Consider the following 15,888-nt stretch of genomic DNA (forward strand, 5'->3'; position numbering starts at 1 on the left):
TTACCAGAACTCTGCAGCCTATAGACACTATGTAACTTCCATCTGACGTTACACTCTTGGTCAGTAATCATATTATCTCTGCCGCAAAGCTGGCCCATTGTCTGAGCCAATAATTATTGGGACGCCAAATCTGGGAATAATTTCACAGAGAAGCATCCTAGTATTTCCCTAGACTTTTCAGTGTGGGTGGGAAAGGCTTCCACCCATCAGAGGATGAACATATAAAAAGCAAGTTACTTATAGCTCGTGAGCGTGGAAGTTCAGTGAAGTTAACTTCCAAGTCTTCAAAAGGTGCTCCTCCTATAATTTGGATTCCTGGTGGGAGTTTTGGCCCCTGACAAGGATTGTTGTGAGCACAAACTTCACATTGTTTGCAGATCATCCAGGTGTTGCTTATGAGCCGGGGGACATAGAAATGTCAGCTGAGAACTGTCTCAAGTGCTGTATGTCCAACATGTTTTCCTGCGAAACTGTGTTGATAAAGGCTGGGGCTAGAATCTCTGGGATGGCTATTCCGGCCATCAGAAAATCTCCATCATCCACCTGGGAGAAAATTTCCTTTTTCAGTCTTAAATCACTTACTTTCATGCTGGGAGTATGTTGGCTCCCTTTCTGTTAGCTAGTCGGCCAGGCAGAAGGGCAGCATTTAAACCTGGGACTGGATTTTCTTCCCATTTCTTGCAGACAGCTAACCTGGACTCTCTGTCAGCTCCTGAGTTGTCCTGAGCAACCACTTTATTTCCCTTTTGATGACCTCGGCAATATATAATCACAATCTTCCTGGGAGCCCACAGTGCCGCAGTCTGGCTGGGCACAAAATCACGAGCCACTCACAGCCTTGTAGATTCAAACAGCAATTCTTTATTCCCGAACTCACACCGGCACTCTACACACCTTCTGGGGAAATCCACGTTCTGGGCCAAATCCACCAGGCTCTGAATCCCAAATACTCTCTGAATCCTGGAGAACTCAAGGGGAACTCAAGGAGCAGGCCGGCTCTTGAGGCAGCAGGATATGCCCTATTCCCAGCAGGGTACACCTTAAACCTGGAACCGCCCTAAACCCAAGGAGCGGGATACTCCCTAATCCCAGCAGGATACACCCTAAACCTGGACCCACCCTGGTCCTTGAGCAAGGTCACCTTACTCAAGCATACATGCAATGTCACTGCAAATGACCTGGGTCCAAAGGCAAGCCCATTTCCACAATGGAGAGTCCTTCCTCTAAGCAACATGGAGTAGGCTGACAAAGAAATTGCCATGCGTCATTCCTACTTGGCAATGGCTCTCAGCATCTCCCCCTTCTGATTAATTAAACAACAAGCAATGTGGCTAAAGGACTGTGCCTGGTAGGTTGTCCAATTCAACATATGGTTCTTACCCATCATGGGAAAAACTGACCTCTAGGCGTCAGCCTCCTGTCTTAGGTTGATACCACTGCAATTGGATCATACCCATCACTGACTACTGGTCCAGCATTCAGCCATACTTGTGGATAGGCCTATGCACCAGTGGGGGGATGATGTTCTTGCCTCACCTCTGTTGGCCCCCAAATTTGGCCTTGGTGCCAGTAGGGGGGGGTGAGGTTCTTTGCCTCACCTCTGTTGGCCCCCAAATTTTAGACCATCACTAGCAGAAGGGAGGAGGATACAGAAATGCCACGACACCAAGCCAGTTGACGGCTCCTTTGGAAAAATTGCATCACTGGTGACACCATCAGCAAAGATATGCCAGCACTACCACAATTCGCTGCACCAAACGATAGTTCACAATGTATACAAGTGATACATAGTCCAGGCAAGTTCTGCAAGCAGTTCAAAGCAGAGGAGTCTATCAATATGTCCATTTCCTCCCAAAGTAAATCAAGTCCTTGATTGAGCATTACTTGTTGAGTTATATTCATTGATGCATCAGTTTATACAGTTTACTGCGATAGCTATCATAGAAGCTGTAGTTTGGTTTTATCTTAGTCTTCACCGGCACTGGGATGGAGAAGGGAATTCTGGCAATGATGCTAAAGAGACATTATCCTGAACAGAATTATTAAATATAATGAAAAGGAAAGGTGAAAGTAAAAAAACAGATCTGTTAACCTCCTTTAAAAACAATCCTTGGGCTGGGGATGTGGCTCAAGCAGTAGCGCGCTCGCCTGGCATGCGTGCGGCCCGGGTTCGATTCTCAGCACCACATATAAAGATGTTGTGTCCACCAATAACTAAAAAAAATAAATATTAAAAAAAAAACAATCCTTAACAGCTGTTTACCTAATTTAAATTAGTAAACAAACAGATGTGTTAACCACCTTTAAAAACAATCCTTAACAGCTGTTTACCTAATTTAAATTAAACCATTTAAATCACGTGAATAAAAAAAATAATTCGGATCCATTTTTTTCATGAGCGCTCCTCATATATGAAATATGGACATACAGACATACAACACAAAACAGAAGTGTGCACACAACATACAACACATAAGACAATAGTAAAGGCCTTGTAGCTTTACCTAGGTGAAATCTCCATTGCAATGTTTAAAAACTCCACAGTCAAAAAATAAAACTGATCAGAAAAACATTAACCTAGGATTGTATGAGCTCAAAAAATAAAATAGAACTTTATGATGTGGGAAAAGGTGATAATAAAATAGATATTGAAAAAAGGAACGTCCTAGATCAGGCCACCACCATGGTGGCACGCATCTGTACTCTCCTCCCGGCCACTCCGGAGGCTGGGGCAGGAGGATTGCAAGTTTGAGGTCAGCCTGGGCAATTCCTTGAGACCCTGTTTAAAAACGAAAGAAAGAAAGAAAGAAAAGGATGTGGATGTAGCTTGTGGTAAAGCACCTGGGTTAAGTCCCCAGTATCCCCCACAGAGGGGGCATTTTGGCGTGTGCTGGGGCACTTGGGAGGCTGAGGTAGGAGGATCACTGGAGCCCACAGGTTCAAGACCAGCCTAGGCAGCAGAACGGGATCTTGTAAATAAAAAATAAATAGACAGCTTTACTGAGATGTGACACACTGACACCCCGGTTTGAAGTGCAGGGCCTTGTTTGGTCAGGCAGAAGCTGAGAAGCATCCCCCAGCCACTAGAGAACCTGCAGGTGGTCAACACACCAGGCCAAAAGCAGCTCAGCAGGACACAGATGGCCAATCCCAATACCCCACCCCAAAGAGAAAAGGAAAGTGGTAATAATGGCTGCACACCTCCTTTGTGTATTAAAGTGCACGTTTTCCAGACAGCAGACGGTCCAGCGAAGCAGCACCAACATTAGTATCTCTATTCCGATTAACCAAGGCCGATTTATTGAACAAGGTGATGTTGAGAGCCACAGCTGAAGGGGCCCCAGCAAACTTCCAGCTGCCAGCTGATGATTGGCTCACAGCAGCCCCAGCAAACTTCTAGCTGCCCCGTGATTGGCTCCTCTGCGGTGATGCTCATTGGGTGGTTTCCCCGCCCTTTCAGACCACGGAGCTGCTCATTGGGGGACTTTTTTTGGCTCCGCCCATGCAACCCAGCCAATCGGCCTCAAGAGCAGGAGGAGGGGGGGAGGTGGAGAGGCTCGTGGGGAGCCGGTGGTGGCAGTTGGGCTCTGAAGGTTTGCCTGTAGAGCTGTGTGGTTTGGCGTGTGTTCTGAAAATAAGGTTCGTTTCTTTTGACAAGTGGCTCCTGAATTGTGCCCAGCCAGACTGCGGCAAGGTGAGGAATTGGGTGAAGCGGGATCTTGGTGGACAGCAATGGAGAGTTTATTGTTTTATTTTTGGCACTAGGGACTGAACCCAGGGGTGCTTAACCACTGAGCCACATCTCCAGCCCTTTTGACTTTATTTACAGTATTTTTAAAAGTTCTTTTCCTTTTTATTTATTCATTCATTTAAGTACCCAGGATTGAACTCAGGGGCATTCAGCCACTGAGCCACATCTCCAGACCTTTTTATTTTTTATTTAAAAGACACAGGGTCTCACTGAGTTGTTAGCACCTCACCATTGCTGAGACTGGCTTTGAACTCCCGATCCTCCTGCCTCAGCTTCCCAAGCTGCAGGGATTCCAGGCGTGCTCCGCTCAGTTTGGCTTCCTTTTTATTTTGAGGCAGAGTCACACTCAGTTGCTGAGGCTGGCCTCAAACTTGTGATCCTCCTGCCTCAGCCTCCCATGTCTAAGTGTTGTCAAAGTTTGAGCTGCTTCTTCCTTAGGAGTGTGCAGTCTGTGGGCCAGGCTCTCCAGCTCGATTGAGCTTAGAATGCCCAAACCAGCTCCTGCTACACTAAACAGTGTCACACCAAGCTCTTTCCCTCTGATGACATCATTTTAAAATGAGAAAAGTCAAAGTAACATTCGATAGATGCTTTTGATGATTTTGATTTACACTTACACAAGATTTTACTACTCTTCACTACGTGGGGAGGTTCGATGTCAGGTTGGGTTTGTAATATTTTAACGTGATCCCCCACTAAGCTTGGTTATTAATGTGGGTTGCATTAACACAGAATAGTTTTTCAGAGATATTAAATATGTTATTGAAGTGATATCCTTGATTAGCATGATTTTGCTCACATTTCTCTTTAAAGTCAATATTTGTTTCAAGGGAGCACTGTTAGGGAGCAGGTGTAGACACTGTATCTGCAACAAGACAGACATATTCGGTGTGGTGGAGCCTGAGGCAGGAGGATGGCAAGTTCAAAGCCAGCCTCAGCAATTTAGCAAGGCTCTAAGAAACTTAGCGAGATGCTCTCTCCAAAAATAAAGAGGACTGAGGATGTGGCTCAGTGGTCAAGCACCCTGGGTTCAATGCCCAGGACCAAAAAACAAAAAAGAGAATGAGACCTTTTTCCTTTCTCTACGCAGGACTGGGGATCACACCCAGACCTTGCCACATGCTAGGCAGGCAGCCCACCAGCCCCCTCCTTTTCTTTTGAGACAGGTTCCCACTAGGTTTCCAAGGCGGGTCCAAAGTTGCCATCCTCCTGCTTCAACCTGCTAAGCAGCAGGGCTCACGGGCGTGGCCACCACACCTGACTGACAGGTGCGCACAGTTTGTACAGGTGTGTGTTTCTGGGTGCTATGGTGGGAAGCCTTTGTAGAACGCCTGTGAGCTGCTGAAGGGGAAGTTGGCGGAAATGCGGCCTAGGCACTGTCCTTGAGGTTGGGCTCCGCTCGAGACTTTTACGTTCTTTGTTGAACAAGGACTGGGCACAGTGGCACTTGCCTGCAATCCCAGTGACTCAGGAGGCTGAAATAGGAGGATAGCAAGTTTGAGGCCAGCCTGGACAATCTCGAGAGATCCTGTCCCCTAAGAACCCCTGTCTCAAAATGGAAATAAAAGGGGCTGGGGATGTAAGAGTGGTGGACAGCTTGCTTGCCTAACATGCACAGGGCCCTGGGCTCCATCCCGAGGACAGGGAGAAAGAAAGAACCCGTCAGGCCCAGGCTGGGCTGCGCTGCATTGGGAACAAACAGAAGCAACCCACAGCTCGGAGGGTCAGCACAGCCTGCAAAGCCCTGTCCAGGGCAAGGCTTCCTGCGCCCAGTCAGCCACCAAGAGCAGCGCTTTCCCATAGAGCTTTCCTGCAGCAGGCACCTGCTACCGTGCAGGAGGGGTGTGGGGTACCTCAGGAGCCGGGTGCGTATTTATTTTGGTTCGTATTTTGAATGGAACCCAGGGGCCCCTAACCACTGAGCCACACCCTAGCCCTTTTATTTTTTGAGACAGGGTCTTGCGAAGTTGCTGAAGCTGGCTTTGAACTTGCAATCCTCGTGCCTCAGCCTCCTCAGCCGCTGGGATTACAGGTGTGCACCACTGCCCAGTGTAATGCTTTATTTTAAGTTAAATTTGCATGTATTGTGTGTCTACTAACTAATTAGGGCATATCTAAATGATGGAGGCTCCATTCTCCTGTTGACACCTGGACCCACAGAACGTTTTTTTTTTTTTTTTGGTACCAGGGTTTGAACCCAGGGGCGCTGTACCACTCAGCCACATCCCCAGTTCTTTATATATTCTATTTTGGAGACAGAGCCTCACTAAGTTGCTTAGAACCTCACTAAATTGCTGAGGCTGGTCTTGAACTTGTGATCCTCCTGCCTCAGCCTCCCAAGTGGCTGGGATTATAGGTGTAGGCTGAGGGCCTGGCTTGTATTGTCTTTTTTTTTTTTTTTTTTTTTTTTTAAGAGAGAGTGAGAGAGGAGAGAGAGTGAGAGAGAGAGAATTTTTTTTTTTAATATTTATTTTTTAGTTCTCGGCGGACACAACATCTTTCTTTGTATGTGGTGCTGAGGATCGAACCCGGGCCGCACACATGCCAGGCGAGCGCGCTACCGCTTGAGCCACATCCCCAGCCCTTGTATTGTCTTTTTCAAATTTTAATATTTCTTTTTTAGTTGTAGTTGGACACAATATGATTATTTGTTTACTTTTATATGGTGCTGAGGATTGAACCCAGGGCCTCACACGTGCTGGGCGAGCGCTCTACCGCTCAGCCCCAGCCCCAGTCCACTGTATCGTCTCTTTTTTTTTTTTTTTTTTTAATATTTATTTATTTATTTTTTAGTTCTCGGCGGACACAACATCTTTGTTGGTATGTGGTGCTGAGGATCGAACCCGGGCCGCACGCATGCCAGGCGAGCGCGCTACCGCTTGAGCCACATCCCCAGCCCTGTATCGTCTCTTTTTAAAATGAATTTGTCTGTCTCTGCAGCTTCTGTGTATGAGAGGCTGACAAGGGACCCTAGGAGGGGAGACCCAGATGGAGGCCAGAGAGAGGGAGAGAGCAGCCAACCAAGGGACTGACCCCAGGACCTGCGTGTGCTCCTGGCAAGTTCTTCTCCACAAAAGAGCCACACCCCAGCCCAACAGACCTTTCTTTTTCTGATAATGAGGATTGAATCCAGGGGTTCTTGACCACTGACCACATCCCCTCAGGCCTTTGTAATAATTTGGATTTTTTCCGTGGGGGTGGGGGGTTCTCAGTTGTTGCTGAGGTTGACCTTGCTGGGATTATAGGCGCCCCCACCAGCCCAGCCAGAAAAAATAAAACCCTTTTAAAGATCAGAGTACTTCCCAGGGTGGAGTGGCGCACAGCTGTCCTCTTAGCGGTCGGGAGGCCGAGGCAGGGGACTGCCAAGTTCCACACCAGATCCCGTCTTCAAATAAGAAATAAAAAGGGCTGGAATGTCGCTTGGTGGTGGAGCTCCCTGGCTTCAATACCCAGCCCTGTTAAATGAAATAAAATAATTAAACAAATAAGAGCACTTCTATGGGAGAAATGCTCATATACAAAAGCAAAGAAATAAGTCCTCACTTGCACCCTGTCCTCAGGGTATACACCTGGGGGGCTGAGTGCACTTTAGGGAGAGGTGAGGGGCTGGGGACAGGGTCAGTTGGTAGAGTAATCCCCTCACATGCACAAGGCCCTGGGTTCAATCCCCAGCACCACACACACACACACACACACACACACAGTGTGTTTTTATTTGAACACACAAAGGCAGCTTAGGAGCTTCACCTGCTACCCAATTTGAGGATAAATCAGGGAGAGGAGGCCCTGCAGCTCTTAATCTTTCTGAGGCCACCTCCCTGGGGTGGAGGTAGGAGGGACCAGAGACCTGACAGCCCCTGCTGCAGCCCCTGTGTCCTGGCCCTGGCTGAGATTCTGCAGATGCTTGCCTGACCTGCTTCTAAGAGGATTGGGACAGGTGGTGAGCTGGACTAGGTCAAGGCCAGGGAAACCTGCTAGGGAGGAGCCCAGGTGGAGGAGGGAGAGGCCAGGGACCCCAGAGGGAAAGAGACCAGGGAAGGAGGAGCCACGGCTGGCGGGGGCTCCAGAGGTCCTGGGCTCCACACCTGTCACTGCCACCCTAGGACCCTATGTAGCAGGCTCCCCACAGGCATGGAGAAGGTGCAGTTGTTACCCAAATCTCATGGCTGTCCGGCTGAGCACATGTCCTTCTCCAAAGGGTCCAGGAAGCAGGTGGGCTCTGCAGGCCTCTGGCTGGCGGGGCTGTGGGCTGGCTCTCCAGCTGGGCCACCTGTCCACAGGGGAGGGCGCTCACACTAAGGCCCGCTGTACCCCCCACAGGCAAAGGGACTAAAGGCTGTGGACCTCAAAGGAGCCTTTTACAGATATCAGAGCCAATGGGACACCCACTGTCACATGGGAGGTGACATGCTGGAGGGGAAAGCCCACCCGGGTTTTGAGAACCTGTTCTCCCCTCTGTCCCTCATGCCCTCAAGGTTCCTCGTGGGGTCTGGGTATCTTGTGCATCCCGTCAGGGTCCTGGCACCATGTCCCCGCCCCCACTTCCAGCCCCAGCCTGTCACGTCCCTCTAGATCCCCACTAATTCTCCTGTGCTGTGCTGAGACTGGCCTAGCCTAAGAGGATTGGAGCATTTGCTAAATGGGACCAGAACTGGGTCATTGAACCAGCTGTGGGGACACTTGAGGACCAGGGTGGCCACGTGGGGACAGAAGGGAAAGGGAGGGGTGGAGACAGAAAGGGAGCACATTGATGCAATGAGAGAGACCATGGTCCAGTAACTAGACACTGACCACGCGTGAGTGGGCCTTTGACTTATCGTGAATAAGCTTCTCCATAAACCATTGCATCAGGAGGGAAAATCCCTACAGCAGCCAGGCAGAGACTCTGGAGGCTGAGGCAGGAACACCTTTTGAGGCCAGCCTCAACAACTTAGTGAGGTCCTATTCAACTTGGGGACACTCTGTGTCAAAAACACAAGGGCTGGGGAGGCAGCTTAGTGACAGAACACCCCTGGCTTCAATCCCCACCCCAAAAGAAAAACAGGGGCACTTCCCAAGGAGGAAGCAGAGCATCTCCCAAAGCCCCACTGCTGACTGCTACTGTGAGCCGTCCCTGTGGTCTTGGAAACAGCCTGCGGACATTGTCCACGGCCACTTGAAAACCAGGCTTCTCAGACCTGTCAGCCTCTAGAGATTTCCGGTAAATCCCGAGAGTACTCACTGGTAGAAAGCACTCAAGAGGGTTCCAACAGGTAACTGCAAAAGCCAGATCCTACAAATGAAAACAAACACGAATGGGAAAAACATTTATTATGTGACTTTATTCTTGAGGGACAAGGTGGTTAGGACACAAGCCAGCAGGTGGTCACAGCCTCACCTCCTGCAGGGTGCACCCAGGAACACCCATTCCACTCCTAGAGACCCAGACACACTCCCGGTGACTCAAAGGACAGGCGGGGGTAACAAGAGATGGAGAGTGGCCAGAGTGAGGACCTGTGGGATGGGGCAGGTGCAGAACCCCCACCCACTCAGAAAAATCTTGGATCTCATTTGTCTTCCTCTTCAAGGACGTCTGGAAGGTCATGTGCAAGGCTCTTTAAGTGTCTTCTTGATTGCCATGTACCACCAGGGTCCAGGGGCGCTTCGGAAGGGCTTCTTCCGGGACACTCCACTGGTCACCTTTGGCAGATGGACATGAACAGAACAAGCCAGACCAGGTGGGGAGATCGCTGTCCAATTTTGAGTGTACAAAGCAGTCACCTGAGAACTCGGGGGGCTGGCTTCTAAACCACTGCTTAATCAGAAACCAATCCTGGGGAGACACGGAGACACGGAAAGATGTAGAGGGACTTGTCACACCTGCCTGGGCCACAGGTGGGAAGGTGCATGTGGGTGGGGGTGCTGGGCCCAGGGCATGTGCCTCTAATCCAGAGGTCTGGACAGCTGCAACAGGATGGTGTGCTCCAGGCCACCCTGGGTAATGCAATATAAGGGCGGGGTGCTGGCTTGGTGGTGGGGAGCTGGTCTGACACTGGGAGCCAAGGCCCTGGGTTCTGTCCCCAACTCTGCAAAAAGAGAACCAAAACAGAGAAGTCCCTTGGGCTCTGGAGGTCATAGGCAAGGGGGAGAAATCCAGAGGGAGAGGACCCAGAGCCCAGGGATGGGGGGACTCGGCCAGGGGCTCCTCGGGTTTAGAGGGTGCTAGGGTCTGGGTCCTGGAAGGGCACCAGGCAACAGTCTGGGCTGATCAAAGTTGTGCAGCACAGAAGGCAGAAGCTGAACTCGGGGTCCAGCCAGAGCCCAGGAGGACCAGGGTAGCTTGGGCCCCTGTGTGTCCCAGGCTTCTGCAGAGGGAGCGTGGGACGCGGCCCTGTATCTCGCCTCCTTGGATGCACCGCCCATCACCCCGGAAACCAGACCTGCCCAGGTTCCTGCTCTGCTGCCCACCAGCACAGCCCAGCCCTCGCGCCGCCCATGGGGAACCTCCTGGCTGTCCTCCTCGCTGAGTTCCCGGCACTGACCCTCTGCTCACGCCCTTCTCTCAGCTCTCCCTGATTTGGGACTTTCTGAACGTCAGCTTGTCCTTGTCTTCCTGAAAAATGAAATCCTGACCTTCCAGCATTCTTTGGAAAAGTCGTTTCTTTTCAAAGCTCCCTTTCTCCTCTTTTTCCTTTCTGCTTCACAATTTTCTGAGTAATCCGGGAGAAGTAGCACACACCTGTGATCACAGTGGCTCAGGAGGCTGAGGCGGGAGGATTGCAAGTTCAAGGCCAGCCTCACCAACTCAGGCCCTAAGCAACTCGGTGAGGCTAACTTGGTGAGAACTGTCTCAGAATTTTAAAATATTAAAACGGGGCTGGGGGTATGGCCCAGTGATTAGGCGCTCCAGGTTCAATCCTTGGTACCAAGAAAAAAAGTCTGAGCGGCTTTGGGAGCTCTGTGCTCTCTGGGAGCAGAGGTTTGGTGCTTTCAGTTTTGCAGTTTCTCTCCATGCGGTGTGAAAAGCCCACATCCCCACTGCAAGGGCCTGGCAAGCTTCCGCAGCCCTAAGACAGCTCCCTAGGGAGCACCACAGGCACCGAAGCCCGTGTGTCCACCAGGAACTCCACAGGCACCTAAGCCCGTGTGTCCACCGGGGGCCGCCACAGGCACCGAAGCCCGTGTGTCCACCGGGGGCCGCCACAGGCACCGAAGCCCTTGTTTCCACCAGGGGGCGCCAAAGGCACTTAAGCCCGTGTGTCCACCAGGTACTCCACAGGCACCTAAGCCCGTGTGTCCACCAGGGGGCGCCAAAGGCACATAGGGCTGTGTGTCCACCAGGGTGTGCCACAGGCACCCAAGCTTGTGCTTCAGAGGCCCCCAGGAATCTTACAAAATGGAATCAGTGGTGGTGGGTGATGACGCCATCACCTGCAAACCCACCCTTGCCCCCATCTCCCTTGAACTCCTGCACAGGCCTCTTTCTTGCTTATCCAGTTGTATTAGTCAGCTTTTCATGACTGTATCAAAATCCCCAAGGCAGACTACTTTAAAATGAAAGGGTTTATGTGGGCTCCCAGTTCCAGAAGTACCATAACCCAAGAGCATGGCACAGGCATTGGTGAGGGGCCCCTGGGCTGCCTCTCATCCTGAGGAGAGTGCTCCTGGATCTCTGTGTGCTCTCTCTTCCCCTCCTTACAAAGCCATAAGAGGCTGGGCACTGTGGTGCATGTCTGTCATCCCAGCTACCTGGGAGGACGAGGCAGGAGGATCCCCAGTTAGAGGCCAGCCTCAGCAACTTGCCAGACCCTGTCTCAATAAAAAGGACTGGGGTGAAGCTCAGCGGTGGAGTGACCCTGGGTTCAGTCCCCAGGACCACACAAATGAAGAAGGGTGGGGGGGTCAAAAGCCACAGGGATCCATCACGACCCATGACTCTAGTGACCTAAACAGATCACTTCCCAAGGTCACGCCTTTGTACACGGCCAGCTGCCCTTGTCCCTCTTAATACCCTGAGTGTAACTTCCAGGATTAGACTCCTGTCTGAGTTTGGGGCATCAATCCATATTCAGAACATAGCGCCAACCGGGAGCTCAAAGTAAATATAGTAAAACCACTCAAGCGTCTACCCCATATTTATGCAGATTTACCCACTCGATTTCCAATTTGGTGGCCTCTGGGGCAGGCGGACACTGTTCCTTCCTCCTGGGTGCCACCAGAAGAAGGGAGAGATGCTCTGTGGCCCTGAAAAAGCTTCTTTTCTGTTGCCACCAAATTCCAGACCCCACCTCCACTGCTGAGAGAGGCCCCCGGGGTCTGCTGCTGTCATTCTGTGACCTCTGTCACCACAGGAGCCACAGGAAGCAAGCCAGGGACGCCAGAAGCAGGGAAACGGAGTTCACACCTGAAAGATGTTGGCCTGAGTCTTAGATGAAGCCTTGAACTTGAACTCTTGAGCGTGCTGGACCGTGGGGACTTCAGGCCTGTGGGGTGGACAGGCATGCCTTGGGGCCCAGGGCAGAACGCTATGGTGTGGATATGGCTGAAATGTCCCCCAGTGGCCACGTGTCATGAGCTTAGCACCAGGGTGACAACATTGGGAGGGGCAGGAACCTGTCAGAGGTGACAGTGGGAGGGGCCCTGCCCTCAGGAGGAATCAGGATGCTCCTGGAGAGAGCCGCCCTCCCAAGCCCTCTCTGGTCCTGGAGGAGAGGTGGCTTCCCCTCTTGTGCATGGTCCTTCCCGTGGCACAAGCCTCGAGGCTGCCTAGCCACCAGCGATGACCAACGATGGGCGTGCAAGGTGAAGACTAGGCCACTCATCTGGATCCCAACATTTCACTGTGTGCATACGTGTGTGTATGTGCATGTGTGTGTGTGTGCATGTGTGTGTGTGCATGTGTGTGCATGTGTGTGTGCATGCATGCATGTGTGTGCATGTGTGTGTGTGCATGTGTGTGTCTGTGCATGTGTGCATACATGTGTGTGCATGTGTGTGTGCATGTGCGTGTGTGTACCTATGTGTGCATGCATGTGTGTTCGTGTGTGTGCATGTGTGTGTGTGTGTGTCTGTGCATGCATGTGTGTTCGTGTGTGTGTGTGTGTGTGTGTATGTGTGTAGGGCAGTGGAGACCCAAGAGCTAATCCCACTGTTAGAGACCTCCCTGAGGCTAATCTTTGTCAGAGCCGCTGAGGAAGGTAGACGTACAGGGAGTGGTGACCATGGTGAGAAGAGGAACCCCTGGACGCTGTAAGTACATAGGCGTGTCATCTGTCAGCTGTATCCTAACCAGCCTGGCAGGGGCTGGGGGCGTGGGGAGGAGTGTAGCTTCTCTGCTCTCCTGGAGTGTGTGACCTGCACCCCTGTGCCCGCCCCGCAGTGCCCTATGGATCATGGTTCGAGCACATTCGTGGCTGGATGTCCGTGAGTCACAGGAAGAACGTCCTGCTGCTGAGTTATGAGGATCTGCAGAAGGTGAGCCCCGTTATGGCCAGCGCCTGCCCATGCCCCAACATCCTCGCTGCCCCTGACGTCCCTGGTCCTCAGTTTCTCCCCTCCACGCTCCCTGTCAAAGCAGAGCCTCTCAGGGGTCACAAAGAGTGAGATGAGCCCTGGGCCTCCATCGCCCCGCTCTGCTTGACCTTCCCAAGCACCCTCACGAGAGGGGACTGCGCCACCAACCCTGACTCCTGGCGCCCAGGTGCTTGGGGGAAGCTGAGAGGGCCTGGGAGGGGCAGGCGGCATTGGAGATGGTCCTGCCTGGGCGGGCCACTGTGACAGCAGAGAGCTGCTGCTCTCCCGGACCTCCCACCCCTACCACGATCCCAAGCCAGCCCCGGAGAATCTCCCCTGTGCTGATACCCCGGTAGACAGGAGCCACCACTGTCCATTGGTCAGCTTGGCATGGGCCACCAAGGACCTGAGACTTTCCAGGAGGAAGGGTTTGTTGGGGGCTGGGGGCTGCTCCGCTCCTGGTGGTCTGGGTGGACAGAGAGGGAGACCAGAGCTGCAGGGACCCATGTGGCCCTCAGGGCCTGCCCCATGGCTGACCCCTCCCACCAGATCCACATCCTCCAGGCTCCCCCCAGGTGCCTCCCAGCGGCCAAGGTCGCCACCCTCTGGCTCTGGTGGCACTTCCACGCCTCAGCTGTTGTATTTTCCCCAGGCAATCGTGGTTATTATTATCTCTAGTTATTACTATCGGCCCTGGAACCACTGTATTATTGGATATTTCTGCACATTCCTGTCTCTGGTTATTACACATCACAGAATAGGCACTTTACTACCATTTTTGCTAAATCAACAGAAAGACATATTAATAAAAGCATATGCTGACGTTTTAAGTTAAAGTGCAGTCACCAACATGGGTAGAGACACTTTACCCACCGCATTATAACATCCAAACGTCCCTGGGTCAGAATATCAAAATCATCAAGTCGTTAACACAGAAGAGTAAACACGATAAAGAGACCCTGAGCTCGGTGGGTTTCCTGACAACATCACACCATTGTCACATCACAGTCAGCGGCGGCTCCCGCCCCCAGGACCTCAGAACGCGGTTGCCTCTGGAGACAGGGCCTTTCCCAGGTGTCTGGGTCAAAAGGAGGCCATTACACGGGCATGGTCCACTGTGACTCGTGCCTTCAGAAGAGGACATTTGGACAGAGACATGGAAGGAGGTCAATCTGAAGACCCAGGAAGAAGACGACCATCTCCCCACCAAGAAGAAAGGCCTGGAACGGATCCTCCCAGAAACCCTCAGAAGGAAGCTTCCAGAACCTGTGTCCAGACTTCCAGCCTCCACTCCTTGAGGAGCACCCCACCCTGCCGGCCCCCCCGTCGGTGGTGTGGGTATGGCAGCCCTCGCCCAAGAATTTGGAGTAAGACTTCTGACCGCTGAGGATCGAGGAAAAACAGAGATTGGTACCTGCAGGATACGCAGGATTTCAACTTAGCAGGAGTCAGGCACGTGGGGCACAGGAGGAGAAATACGGGTTCTCCTCTGACTGACCAGCACAGTGGGACAAAGGAAAAGGAACCCGCGGAGCCATCCAACCACCAGTGAGCAGACCCCGAGCAGCCGACCCCAGCAGCCCACTCCTTCCTGCTCCAGGATCAGCAGGCGCCCTGCGTCCAGCAAGCAGGAGTCTCACCACAACACGCAGGGGCTTCCCCCGCTGATGTCCAACTTCCCTCCTGGATCTGAGCTTTCCTGGAAGGTTCTGTTTGCAGCACTGAGATCAGCGCCGGCTGTGTGCAGCACGTGTGGCTTGGAGCTTTCCTTCACCCTGTTCCCTCCCAAGGTCTACCGTGGCAAAGCGTTCACAGGTACAAGCCAGCGTGGAGTCACGCCCAGCTATCACCTTGTGGTGAAGTCCTCGGGGCCTGACGTTTCGGGGTGGGAAGCCATACATACTCAATTTACCAAAATTCTAGGAAGGAAGACCTCTTTCTGGATCACCAGTAGCCAGTCATGTTCTGGGCAACACATGAGCAGAGAAAATCCACAAAAACTCTCCTAAGGCTGGAGCCGGGGCTCGTGGTAGAGCGCTTGCCTAGCACGTGGGAGGCACTGGGTTCCATTCTCAGCACCGCATTGAATAAATAAAATAAAGTCCATTGACCACTAAAAAAACAAACTATTCTAACCATGAAGATAATGATGAACACGAGAGTCACATCTACAGGATACCAGGTACATACCAGAGCTCTGCTCTATTATTCATATTCATTCGAGTTGAGTTATGCTATTTGTATGTACATGATCTATATCAATTAATAGACTAGTGTGCAGTCTAAAGGTCACACTAATCTAACTCACATGTTGCCATTTCAAAATTAACTTATGGGATACAGAAAATAACGCTGTGCCCGTGACTTCCCCATCAACACGGGGGACGTCGTTTCTGCCTCCATCGCTTTCTCGCTGGGCTGCCCACCCAGGACTTTCTTTTCTCACCTGTAAAATGGCCATATTGTCAGTACACTCCTTGTTTTTCCATAACTCCCTTCAGTCATTATTTATTGAGTATATACAACATGCCTGTCACTCTTTGAAACACGAAGTCTTAGGCAATATTTTAAGAATGTTGATTTTCTGATATGTCAGAAATCCACACCCTGTGCACACGCGAGCCGCACGCAGAGCAGGTCCATCT

This window comes from Spermophilus citellus, assembly GCF_964194105.1.
Source record: "Spermophilus citellus genome assembly, chromosome: 18".
In the NCBI taxonomy this organism is placed as follows: Eukaryota; Metazoa; Chordata; class Mammalia; order Rodentia; family Sciuridae; genus Spermophilus; species Spermophilus citellus.